Raw genomic sequence first — 13273 nt, forward strand, 5'->3', positions numbered from 1 at the left:
TGTGCAAGTGTTTGTTTTTCACACATTTTGCAGGATAATTTTTAAGTATAGCTTACTATTCATTCATTCATCTTCTGTACCCACGTATCCCTTTCAGGGTTGCGGGGCTGGCAAATGGGCGAGAGGCGGGGTACACCCTGAACCAGTCGCCAGCCGAGTGCAGGGCAACATATACAGACAAACGACCACTCACACTCACACCTGCGGACAATTTAGAGCCACCAATTAACCTAATGAGCACGTTTTGGTCTGTGGGAGGAAGCCGGAGTGCCCGGAGAGAACCCACACATGCACAGGAAGAACATGCAAACTTCACACAGAAAGGCCCGGGGATCGAACCAGCAACCTCCTTGCTGTGAGGCACGCACACTACCAGATATTTTCTTTTATGTGAAATGTTATTTACAATTACACAGTCTTCATAAGATTAGATTCTATGATTAAGTTTGTCGATTTGAGGGTCCATCCTTTGCCCATTATCACCAAAAGTATATTTTTTATAAACAATCACAAACGATGACTCATACCTAGCAACGGGGTCAACCACACCTCCTCAAGATAGGAGTTTCTGTCCATTCCTTGCTCAGAGTTCTCTGAGAATGTTCTGGAATCACTCCTAAGCTAAGACTCCTTGCTAGGAATTTTTAGGTTAAGTTAGGAGCTCTCCGAGAGGATTCTCAGAATCTTTAGGAATACAGGCCCAGATTGGCACGGAAGCCCTAAAAGGCCATGGATCAACATAATTTTTTCGCTCCGTTTTACCGTGTTAACGAGATAATATTCCACCGTTTTAGCATTATACCAAGATAATATTCCACCGTTTTATCGTGATAACGACATAATATTCCACCGTTTTATCGCTATAACAAGTTAATTTTCCAGTGAGGTAGGATGTCAAACCAACCCGCCAAACCAGAAGGTTCTCTGATGCCCTGCACACCACCGACTGAAGCCAGGCCTGGACGTGCTCTCCTGCAGCTGCACACTCGGTAAGTTAAGCCTGTTCATGTGTTTGTTTGTACTTTTGAAAGTCTGCGTTATCATCCTTAACAGTAAGTGGCTTCAAGTTAGTCAAACTTAACCGCGGTACAGGACGGAACACTGCTGCCTGTATTTGTGTGTGCGTGAGGCTCCCTCAGAGAGTTTACGGTCGGTGTACTGTTTTTCAATGGCGTCCAAATGGAATCCGGGAATCAAAACAAACGAATGTCATCCCGTTTTTCAATTCTCCATTGATTTTTTTTTTTTTTTTTTTGGTGCCTGACCCGAAAATTGTCACAGTTGTTGTTTTGTTTAGGTTAAATAGGCAACTAGAGGCACAACGAGTTATCGAAGCATGGTGCACAGCTGGACTTTATCATGTCGTTGCATATACAGGCTGATTTTATTGCTGAGAAAACACGTTTGAATCTGTTGAATATGTTGTTGTAAACTATATAGCTGACCAGCTAAGTGGTGCTGGACGACTGCATGGCTATCGGATGATGACTGAGCGATGCAGATCAGCAGGATTGCGGGTCACTAGAAACCTGGTGTATGAAGTGCGGTCTGTTCTGGACTCCGAAGGTACACAGCAGAGAAGAAGGAGGAGACTCAGAAGAAGGCAGTACAGTGTCCCGGGACCAAATTACATTTGGCACATGGACTCCTAAGATAAACTCAGACCGTTTGGCATTGGAATAAATGGCTGCATTGATGGCTTCTCACGACACGTCATCTGGATGGAAGCAAACTTCACAAACAGCAAACCGGAGGTTGTTGCTGCTTATTTTATTAATGCTGTTAGTGAGTGTGGGGGTTGTCCAAAAATAATCAGATCTGATCTTGGTACTGAGAATGTACATGTCAATAGATTACAGTATTTTCTGTGTGAGGATGAAAATGGCACAGTTCATGGACCTTGTGTTCTCCAAGGAAGAAGTACTGCAAATCAAAGGATTGAAAACTGGTGGGGACACTATCAGAGACAGAATGCAGACTACTGGCGAGACTTGTTCCGGGAGTTCCAGTCAGTGGGCGACTTCAATGGGGATATTGTTGACAAGGGCCTCATTCAGTTCTGCTTTCTTGTTATCATTCAGGTAACCAGAATCTTACTCACCCACTCACTCACTCACTCACTCACTCAACCTCTCTCAAAGTGTTGCTCACTCACTCACTCACTCTAATTTTGTCTTATTTTACAGAAGGAGTTGGACACTGTGGTGAGAATGTGGAACACCCACCAGATCCGACCAGGTTCTACTGGACATGACTTGTTTCATGGAAAACCTTTTCTCATGTATCATGTGCCAGAACTCTACCAGGCACAGGACTACCTCCATCCAGTGGACTTTGAAAGACTGGACATCATATTAGAAGAAGAGGTCTGCCTTTGGAAAACTGAGATTGTCTGTGATCCAGACCTGTACGAGTTCATTGTTGTAGTAATGGCTGAGCATAATCCTCAGACTGGCCATGATGCTGTTGAGGCAACCAGACTGTGCAGACAGCTGAGGCCCTTGATAAGAGCACATCGCTCAGAGCCAGAATAGTCCTCACTTTGCTAATGCCCCAATTCCCAGTGTTTTTCATGTATTTGCTTTCTGATTGTTTCTTATGAGGACATTAGTTTTGCACAAAACATCAATGCATCAGTAAACTAAAATTGCCACCACTGAGTTGCATACCTCCATGAACCTCCAATCAACCACAATGTGTTTTGTGAGGTAACAGTGACCTTGAACTTTGACCACCAAAATCTCATCAGTTTATCCTTAAGTCAAAGTGAGAATCACAGAGTTCTTGAGATTGCCAGTGGGAAGGCACAATGAACACATGTTGATTTTGAATACCTAGATTGTTTGCATGTTCTTATTCAAGAAAATTTTAGCATTTTGCTTTTTCAGTAAAGATTCAAATGTACCTGACAGACCTGCAGTTACTTTAAGACATTGTACATGGTGCAAACTGCATTATTTTTCTTTAAAAATTCAAGGTGTATAATGTCTTTGCACTCATACTCTCATTTACTCTCTTGGTTGTGTGAGTGCTATTTTTCAAGGGTGTCAATTACTACATCATTGCGGAAATAGAAATTGCTGAAAGAACATGGAATACATTTGTCTAACAAGATACAGTCCAGTAAGCAGAGATGTTGTGTACCTCACTGGATCAATGCTTGATCAGGTCATGTTTTCTACTTTACATTAAAAAAACAAAAATGTCAAATAATTGCTGGGTATTAATTTCTATATCGAGTTTCAAATGTCAGCTCTTTCTTTAGAAGAAAGAAAGGAGCTCAGAGTAGAACCGCTGATGCTTCACATCAAGAGGAGCCAGATGAGGTGGCTCCAGCCTCTAGTTTGGATGCCCCCTGGATGCCTCTCTGGGGAGGCGTTCAGGGCATGTCCCACCAGGAGGAGGCCCTGGTGAAGACCCAGGACACACTGGAGGGACTATGTGTCTCCGCTGGCCTGGGAAACACCTTGGGATCCCCACAGAAGAGCTGGAGGAAGTGTCTGGGGAGAGGGAAGCCTGGTTAATCCTGCTTAGACTGCTCCTCCTGCATGCCAGCCTGAGATGAAGCGGAAAAAGATGGATGAATGGTATAAAATGTCTACAGAGAGATGTCAGCCAAGAGATTTGTCTTTATGTTTTGAATGTTTGGAGATTGTGTGATGGCCACAGCATTACTTTATACCTTATCCAAGGCACTTACCTTTAATTAAAGTGGAGCTGAACCTATTTCGCTGTCAAATTCCTATTAAGATTCAATAACATTGTTATTTAAGTACAATTTGAAATAGAACATGACATGACACCTGCTAATGTTGAACTCTATTTTTAAATATAAATACAAACATTTCTTTAAAAAGATTAACTATGAACAGAACGTGTTATTTACACCTAGACCTAGTTAACTATAGTTTTAAATGAGCATTTATTAAAGATTCTCAAAACAGCATAAACACTGCTAAGTAAAGGCAGCCACTCTATGCAAATAACCACAATCCCACTGGTCCCCTTAATTCCATATGGTTATGATGAGAAATCAGTATTCATATCAGCATACTATACAAAATATTCAATGTGGTTTTACTGTAAAATAAGATTCAAGAGGTACCTATGTTTTAAACAGTTTAATAGAAATTATTTTGATACAAAACAGAATACAAAAATATTTCATTAACATTGTGTGCATCACAACATAAGAACTATGAAATTGGCAACAACTTAGTAAAATTAAGCTGCATAAAACCAGAACTGTAAAAACACAGCATTAGGTCTGGTAAACATCCACATTCCTATTATCCCTCTAAGAACAATATGTTGTAGTCTCTGAAATGCTTGGGCCATTTTTGCATACACCATAACACATAATCTTCATAACAGTCTTTTTAGATGATATCCATCACCCATATTCTACTTTACAAGACTGAAAGAAACTCTTGACTTCAAATCTGAAAAAATGCTGTAGTTGGGAGGAATTTCCAAGACACAAGTACAGGTGTGGGCCACAGGCCGTCTGCAGGCCTCAGACATGATGGTGTCTGTGAAGGTAAACTGAATAGTTCTTGACAAAAGAAGGTCACATCCAGTGCAGAATCAAAGGAACAGACCAAGCTCTCTCTGCTCAAGTTCTCTGACAAATCTCAGGAGATGATGAGAGGTGGCCTTTTCTGTTGGTGACAATGATTCTGAAAAGTTAATGTATTTTGTGACACTTCTTGCCTTTGGCTGAAGATCAGAGAGGATCTTGTCCAACACTCCACCACTCAAAGACTTTCCAATACTTTCCAGGACTGGTTTCCAGCACTTTATTATGAATGCTGGCTGCTGGACCAACTCTTTGTGTGCAATTTCTTCCAGCAATCTTTGTAGGTTGTGTTTTGTTGGGAGTGAGGAGCAGTTGTGACTGACTGTAAACAGACTGTGTTTCCGGAAAAAAACAAAAAACAAAAACAAAAAAAACAAAAAAAAAAACAGATGTGTACATATATTTATATTGTTATATTTTGTACTCTTATTTTTAGTAGATGTGTCATACACCAACTTCACCACAACAAATTCCTCGTATGTGTAAAATCATACTTGGCAATAAAGCTTTTTCTGATTCTGATTTCTGATTCTGATAAGAATGGTGAGCAGCTCTTCCATATCGGCTCCCTTGAAATCATTCAAAGCCTCTGAAAGTACATCCTTCTCTGTAGAGCTAATATAGTTGAAAAACGTCTCCATTAAGTTGCAGTTTGGCGACGACATAAAGACATAAAGAAATGGCGGCGCTAGTTGAATAGGCAAGTATTTGAATCTCTGCCAGCCAAAGGCTACAATACAGGCAACAGCTTTCCACTGCTCTTCCTGAAAAGCATGATATAAGTTGGGGATCTTGTATGTGGTTCCTGAGGTTCTTGATGTATAGAAAGTGTTCCAAAAATCAGTAAGACAGTCCCTAACAAGCCCGCTTCCAACTCCAGTCTCCATCTCACCACTTTGCATTACACGCCTAAATTCAATGTTGGCATCTAGTATATTCTCATCTGAAAATGACTGAAACATGTCAGACACACAATCCACTGCATGAATCGTAATGATCCGTTTCTTAACAATGTTCTGTGGATTGTCATAGAAATTCTCAAAATTATTTGCAGATGAGGTCATTGAGGTGTAGTCAGAACTTGCTTCCTGATTTATGATTTCAAGTGTTGCTGATTCAATCCCAGTGCGCAGTGATGGTGACACACAGTTTGTGGGTGAAAGGTTGGAACTTATCACTTCAGTCATAGTATGCTCACTGTCAGTTGGTACATCATCTGATTCAATGCATGACAGGTCTAGAGCTAGACAAAGGGCTGTCCCAGGCTAGTAAGGTGGAAGAGGAATGAGGTAACATGGTATCAGAGGAAGATGTGGGAGGAAGATGTCGTGAGTTAAGAGCCTTTGCTGTCTGAGATCTCTCTGTCAAATCTGTTGACTGGGATCTCTCTAGTGTTTCCACTGGCATCGTGAAGTCATTTGAATCATCACTTTCCCTTTTCTTTGAACAAACGTACAGTCTGAGTATTTGATGATGAGTTGTTTCATACAATTTCCCAATTCTGACTGTGCCAAATAAGGGTTCCTCTGAGCCCATAACACACATAGCAAAGTCATTGGAGATTTCGCATTGGGGAAAAATATTATTTTCCCATTCTCTAAAATTTTGTTTACAGTATCATCTTTCCTGGCAATTATCCCTCTTGTGCATCCACCTGTTGGTCTCCTCATCTGCCTGAAATAACCATTTTCATAATTCATCCAACCCATTTCTATTTTTCTTGTTTTTCGCTCAGCATTCTTGTTCCCCAAACCACATCCTTGGCGAGTATTACTTGCAGAGCTTGTTGATGTTTGACTGCAGCTTGGAAGTTTAATTTTAGATCGTAAGCGTTCTATAAGGCTCTTTTTCTTCTCTGCATTGATCACAGCTACTGCTGAGGATGAGCTGGTCCAATTTTTGGCAAATACACAATCTCCAAAATGAGGAATATACTTTGACAGGGTTTCTTCATCCATCATCCTGGCAACATCTTGGTCCACCTGCCAGGGTTAAAAACAAAACAAAAAAAAATTGATTTGATTGAGTCCTTGAACCCCCTGTGTACGTCAGAATATGCTGTAGTCACAGCCTCATTATCAGAATCAGAGGGACAATCCCCTTTATTTGTCGCACAGTAACATCCACATGCACATACACATTCATCATATTCATCATCATCTGAATGTTTTGGATAATATAAAAGTCAAAAGGAAGTGTTCTGAGCAGTGAGTAGTGATAAATAAACTTCTCCTACTCCTACTGTGTCTAATATGTGGCCCAAAAATAATCCATTATCTTAATTCTCATCGTTTTGGATAGTTTTGGAGAATTTTTTTGGCTCATCAAAATGCAATGTGTATGGAAAATGGAAATAGAATCCCTTCACTTGTAAAAGGGTCTTGGCCGCTATTTGTGTTTGGGCCCCAATTTGTATTAGCATGAATATGAGATCGACACAGGTGATCTAACCAGGTATGTCTTATTTAAGTGGGAGCTTTGAATTAATATGTTTCTGGCAGGCTTGTTCAGATGTGAGTTACCTTGTCATGCAACATTTTCTCAAGGTTCTCCTCAGGTATCCCTCTGTCTGTCAAGGCATCAAGGAACAAATCCATTTTTGTGGATGCAGCTGAGTGAAAGGCAGAGATGTTACCATTAGGAGGCTCAGAAAAAAAGAGTTATTATTAATTTTAACAATGTACTTCGATTGTCTTATTGACTTTTAGAGACCTGAACTATGTTGATGTTTTTGATTTTTTAGATGTTTATGTGCATTTTTTAAATTTCCCAAATTGACTTACAGCCACCTTACTCATGTAAGTCATGTTACAGTTAACTAATGTGACAAGTGGACAGCTAGAACAAAAGATATAAAAGACATACTGTATCATAACATAGATCTTTGATGACAATAGCAATGAAAAACACAAAGTGCCAGTCCACAAAGACAACACTCTTGGGGATCTCACTTCATACAATTGGAGAAAAAATTAACTGCAAATGAAACATAACATTCACTTGCAACTCAAGTGTAAATGTTATATACTGTACATTTCTCAGCAGCAAAACTGGATCACAGGCAAATTTTGAAGTAAAATATGTAAATCCCTGACTGTCTTAATTCATTCATGACATTTATGATCACAGAATGTATACAGTCAGCTAGTTTACCTGGTTAAGTGACGTCTTTCACATTTCAGAGCTTCCTTTAGCTTCCTACTGTTTCTTTGGCTTTGGGTCCATCTCATCTGCTGGAGCTATAGGCCAAACAAACAACACCCTTTCATTAAACTAGAACTGATTTTTAATGAGTCATTTTATACACTGTTACAGTGAGCATCATGACCTATGAAAACAAGGCGCAGAGATCATCTTAGCTATCTAGAACGACACATAGATCATGGAGCTGCTGAACAAAATCAGCCCAATTTGCCTTTTTGTACAATTAAAGAATTATTAATTTGCCTTCTGGAGTGGTAATCTAATAATTAATTATTTCTTTCAAATTAGTTTTATTTGTCTTGTTTTTTTCAAAGCTAATTAAGCTATATTTAAAAGTTAGTCACATTAGGTTAAGTATTTACTGTTTAAGTGGTGAACAACTTTAATCTTGCCATCTCTTAAATAATGGTTCCAAACTAAAAGGACAGCTAGCATAGATCTGAGAAGCAAAACAAATCAAAGACCTGAGACAAGATTCCATCACGACAGAAAGCACTTAAATCAGCAGGCTATCAGAGAGGATGCAAGGCAGAGTATAAAACACGTGTTTTCTTGATTAGTTCAATATGTAATTTTGGTTTATTTCCAACAGCTTCAAATCTTTGAGTGTGTGAGGCCTACCGGTTTCAATATTGCACTATTATATTTCTCACAAGCCCTGAAGCATGCATGAAAGTGGCTGGGTGGCAGAGTTTCTCTCTCTCCTTCTCACCATGAGGCATGAATGCAGAAGTACTGGAATTTAAGACTTGTTGGACAAATTTTGACTTTGGGGCGAACTGTTCATTTCAAGAGTGGACATTTTACCACATTTTCACTGCTGATGGATCATTACCTGCTGGGACTCCAAATCATAATCCCCCATTGGGCATTAAAATGGCTAGAGCTGCTGATGTTCAGCACCCTGTTCACCTGAGTGGGATACTGGTATGCTGAACAACCACACTAAATGCTGTTATGATAATGATGTGTCTGCAATACCCTCATTTCCAATAGTTACAAGCAGACATGACACAATCATCATACCAGCATTCAGTGTGGTCGTCCAGTGTACTAGCATGCCACTCTGGTGAACAGGCTGCATCCTCAACATGTAGCACCGGTAACCAGTATCCCACCATCAATATCGAGTCATCATCATCATCATCATCATCATCATCATCATCATCATTCCCCGCTACTTATCAGCATATCAGCACCAGAACACAATATATGCTGGTCTGTGCTCGTGTCTGAGTTCAAACTGAAATCGAGAACCAAAACAAGCAAAGTGTCATTCCGTTTCTCATATTTGTGGGTTGTTGACCCGGAAGTCAGGCTACTACGAGTTGGACAGTTGTCAATAAAGGATGCGGGTTAATCATCTGCGGATCAGAAATGTACGTCGTCTTCCAAGGTGGGACAGTAAAACTCTGTGTTGTAAACACACATAACACAGCGGGAATGTCACTACAAGAGATACAAACGTGTTTTCTCAGCAATAAAATCAGCCTGTATATGCAACGACATGATAAAGTCCAGCTGTACACCACGCTTCGATAACTTGTTGTGCCTCTAGTTGCCTATTTAGCCTAAACAAAACAACAACTGTGACAATTTTTCGGGTCAAACACACAAAAAAAAAATCAATGGAGAATTGAAAAATGGGATGACATTCGTTTGTTTTGATTCCCGGATTCCATTTGGAAAACAGTACACCGACCGTAAACTCTCTGAGGGAGCCTCGCGCACACACAAATACAGGCAGCAGTGTTCCGTCCTGTACCGGGGTTAAGTTTAACTAACTAGAAGCCACTTACTGTTAAGGACGATAACTTGTATCCCGCAGACTTGCAAAAGTACAAACAAACACATGAACAGGCTTAACTTACCGAGTGTGCAGCTGCAGGAGAGCACATCCAGGCCTGGCTTCAGTCGGTAGTGTGCAGGGCAGCAGAGCACCTTCTGGTTTGGCGGGTTGATTTGATCATACACGTGGACGCCGCATTTAGCGCTGGAGTCCTACGTCAACCTCGCCGCCTCATTCTTGTGCAGCGTGGAATTGTACCAACAGGTTTACACTCCAAACTTGATCGCAAGGGATTACCTTTCACAGGTAAGAATGAAAAAAAAAAACTTTTGATTTTATGTGGCCATTATAACATAACTTTACTCACAGAATATGCTGACATGAAGTCCTGCATATAAATACAGTGGATTCCCGCGCGAAACCAGCCTCCGAACAACGAAGTCTTTTGTGACTAAAGTGGCCCGAAGTAACTACGCTGATCGTTGTTAGTTGGTTAACTTTTCATATACACTGTAGGTTTCCCAAAAATAAAGAGCTCAGAAAGAAGTGGGAAACAGCTGTCCGGCAGGAAGGGGTTTCTGCTAGTCAGTCATCTGTGCTCTGCAGTGAACACTTCAGATCAGAGGATTTTGACAGGGCAGGTCAGACACTCAGGATCAGAGATGCAGCTTTTCCTTCTGTCTTTAGTTTCCCAGCTCACCTCCACAGGGTAGGTGTATAGGATGTAAGGATTAGATCATTCAGTGCCACACTATGCTAACAATGTTTTCCCTTTCTGAATGTGGAGTCAGTGATGTATTTAGTTTTACACTGTGAGACCATTTCTATATTTCATCCCTCACTTTAGCCCCTTGGTTACCAGGACGTCTCAGACCTCAAAGAAGGCACAGGAGACCTTGTCACTGTACTGTTCCCAGCTTGTCCAGGAGACCGAACCCCTGCCTGTGCCCAGTGTTGTGAGTAATAAGTGCTAGCTATGATTCAAACAGCTGCAAGCTGGTTATATTCAAACTTCTTGTCACTCCCCTGTGCCCTTACAACACCTACTACTCTCTGTCACTCTTTCAGACAGACTCACATACACATATGCACATACATTGAAACATGCCAGTATTGAATCTGCAATTGAACCTTCACACACACACAAACATGTGTGCAAACACACACACACACGCACACGCCGCTGGCAGTACAATTGAGCAGAGCTAAAACTAAGAATGTGGAACACTGGATAGCACATTGTACTAGTAAAGATGTTACGGACTGTCACTGAGTGATGTAATGATGTACCATTTTCATCCTTGCTTGTACTAGGACCACTCCTATGCTCTGCCTTCATCATATGATGATCTGAGAGCCAAACTCAGGGAAGCTGTGAATAGGGTGGAGAGTCTGGAAAAAGAGAGGAGGAATGCAAAGGACAGAGAGAGGAGGGCAAAGAACACTGTGAGTGGTCTTCTGGAGGATCTCAGGGTGAAGAACATGATAAATGAAGAGTTGAAAGAGCAGCTCAATACATACTCAGGTGAAATGAAAATACAAAATTTGGAGATAATTTGAACTTAAGTGTCTAATACTTTACCTTCTTTGTTAAGACCTGCCACTGCTAATTGTGTTTCAGATCTTCCAGTGCACCTCCTTTCAAAACAGAGCCATGAATACACCAAAGACCAGAGGGATTTTGCCATCACCCTCCACTTACATGGTCAAGGCTAGTTGTATAAATGTATAGATTGATAGATATAGATATATGTATGTATATATGTTCATCAAAGCCACCCCTGTACAGATATATGTATGTATATATGTTCATCAATGCCACCCTTGTACAGATATATGTATAGATATATGTTCATCAGTGCCACCCCTGTATAGATATATGTATGTATATATGTTCATCAATGCCACCCCTGTACAGATATATGTATGTATATATCTTCATCAATGCCACCCCTGTACAGATATATGTATGTATATATGTTCAGCAATCATTGAATATGAAAATGATTAATCAAAATCAGTGAAATGTAAATGTTTGTGCTCTTTATTAAGAAAACCCACATGTCACATCTAAAATTCAGGATCTGGTTATTATAAACAGATGTTTAATATTTAAATATTTATCATCACAGTAACAGTGTTGCATACATTGATAGCTGTAACAACTTAAAAAAAACATACCCTGGTTCGATACTTTTGTACTCTAACGAAAAAAGATCTATAGGAATCCTATAAGATCTCTTTAGTATGTATAATCAAGGTTTAAGGTCCATAATAGTTATTTAATACCTCTATGGTGTTCTATGGTACTGCTACCATCCCTGTATAATACTTCAAGGCTATAATTTGTTTCCTCCCGAGTGTTCCTGTGGTACAATCTCATATTGCTATAGTAAAATGTCGCAAAATACTATAAGCTTATAACCATTATCACATTACATTAAAAGTTGCATATGATGTTTTGATGCCTATGATATTAGTGTGTGTGTGTGTGAATGGGTGAATACAAGGCATCACGTTAAATCAGTTTGTAGAAAGGCGCTTTATGAAGTTCAGTCCATTTCCTTGCATTAGTTTACGGAGCAGATCTGCCACATCCAATATGGCGGACACGTTGACGTATGCAGCAGCGGCCCAACCAGCTCAATGCGGCGTCTACGTGTATATGTCTATGGGTTTGACATCTTACCTCACCAGAAAATGAACTTGTTATAACGATAAAACGGTGGAATATTATGTCGTTATCACAATAAAACGGTGGAATATTATCTCAGCATAACGATAAAACGGTGGAATATTATGTCGTTATCACGATAAAACAGTGGAATATTATGTCATTATAACGATAAAATGGTGGAATATTATCTCGTTATCACAGTAAAACGGAGCGAAAAAATTATGTTGATCCATGGCCTTGTAGGGCTTCCATAGATGGGAAATGTGGTTAAACTCATCAGGATTCAAGATGAAAAAGCCTAACTTTGAGGATACTTAATCAAGCCTGATTTAAGGAATCAGACCTCTTTCCTATCAGGGTATTGTCTGTTAGTCATGATGATGTAGTCAGACAGACCACAGACAGTTTACAAAGGATCCTACATGATGCATGTAACTCTGTGGAGTATTTTGTTCCACTGCCTGCATGTTTCAAAACTTCACACCCCTAATTTGTTACTTAGGCCTTATGTTAAAAAGTTGCAGTCTCAAAGGCCAAATTAGGATTACTGATGTCACTTCAGTAATTTTCTGAGACATCTCTCAGACTCTCTGTGATGACTAAACTGATCCTTACTACTTGTGTGAAATCCTTGAAGTGTTCCATCAGTTTTGTTTTGACTACTGTAGTGAACTGGATTTAGAATAAAATAGTGACTTTGCAATTAAAGAACTGAGTCACCTTTCTAACAGTGTTTGGGGTTGTTCACATCAAGGGTAGAGAATATAGGACTTGTAGCCATTTTATCTATGTGTTTGTATGTAAATCACATTTCATTACACAGCCAAAGTAAGAACTATATCAGTTAATAAATGTTTTACCCTATGACAGTCACAGTATACAGAGAGATGAGGATCATAGGGAGAGAGAGTATGATATGCAACAGACCCCCAGCAGGATGTTGCAGTTATATGATATGAGCTTCAATTATACATATATACATACATATACATATATATGTGTGTGTGTGTGTGTGTGTGTGTGT

At 39.9% G+C, this 13273-nt stretch overlaps 1 pseudogene; it reads left to right on the top strand.

Annotated features, from left to right (window-relative positions):
* The first annotated feature begins 1484 nt into the window (after positions 1–1484).
* Positions 1485–11288, top strand: LOC143331320 (THAP domain-containing protein 2-like; annotated as a pseudogene).
* Positions 11289–13273: the final 1985 nt, after the last annotated feature.

The sequence above is a fragment of the Chaetodon auriga genome, chromosome 14 (genome assembly GCF_051107435.1).
Source record: "Chaetodon auriga isolate fChaAug3 chromosome 14, fChaAug3.hap1, whole genome shotgun sequence".
Classification (NCBI taxonomy): Eukaryota; Metazoa; Chordata; class Actinopteri; order Chaetodontiformes; family Chaetodontidae; genus Chaetodon; species Chaetodon auriga.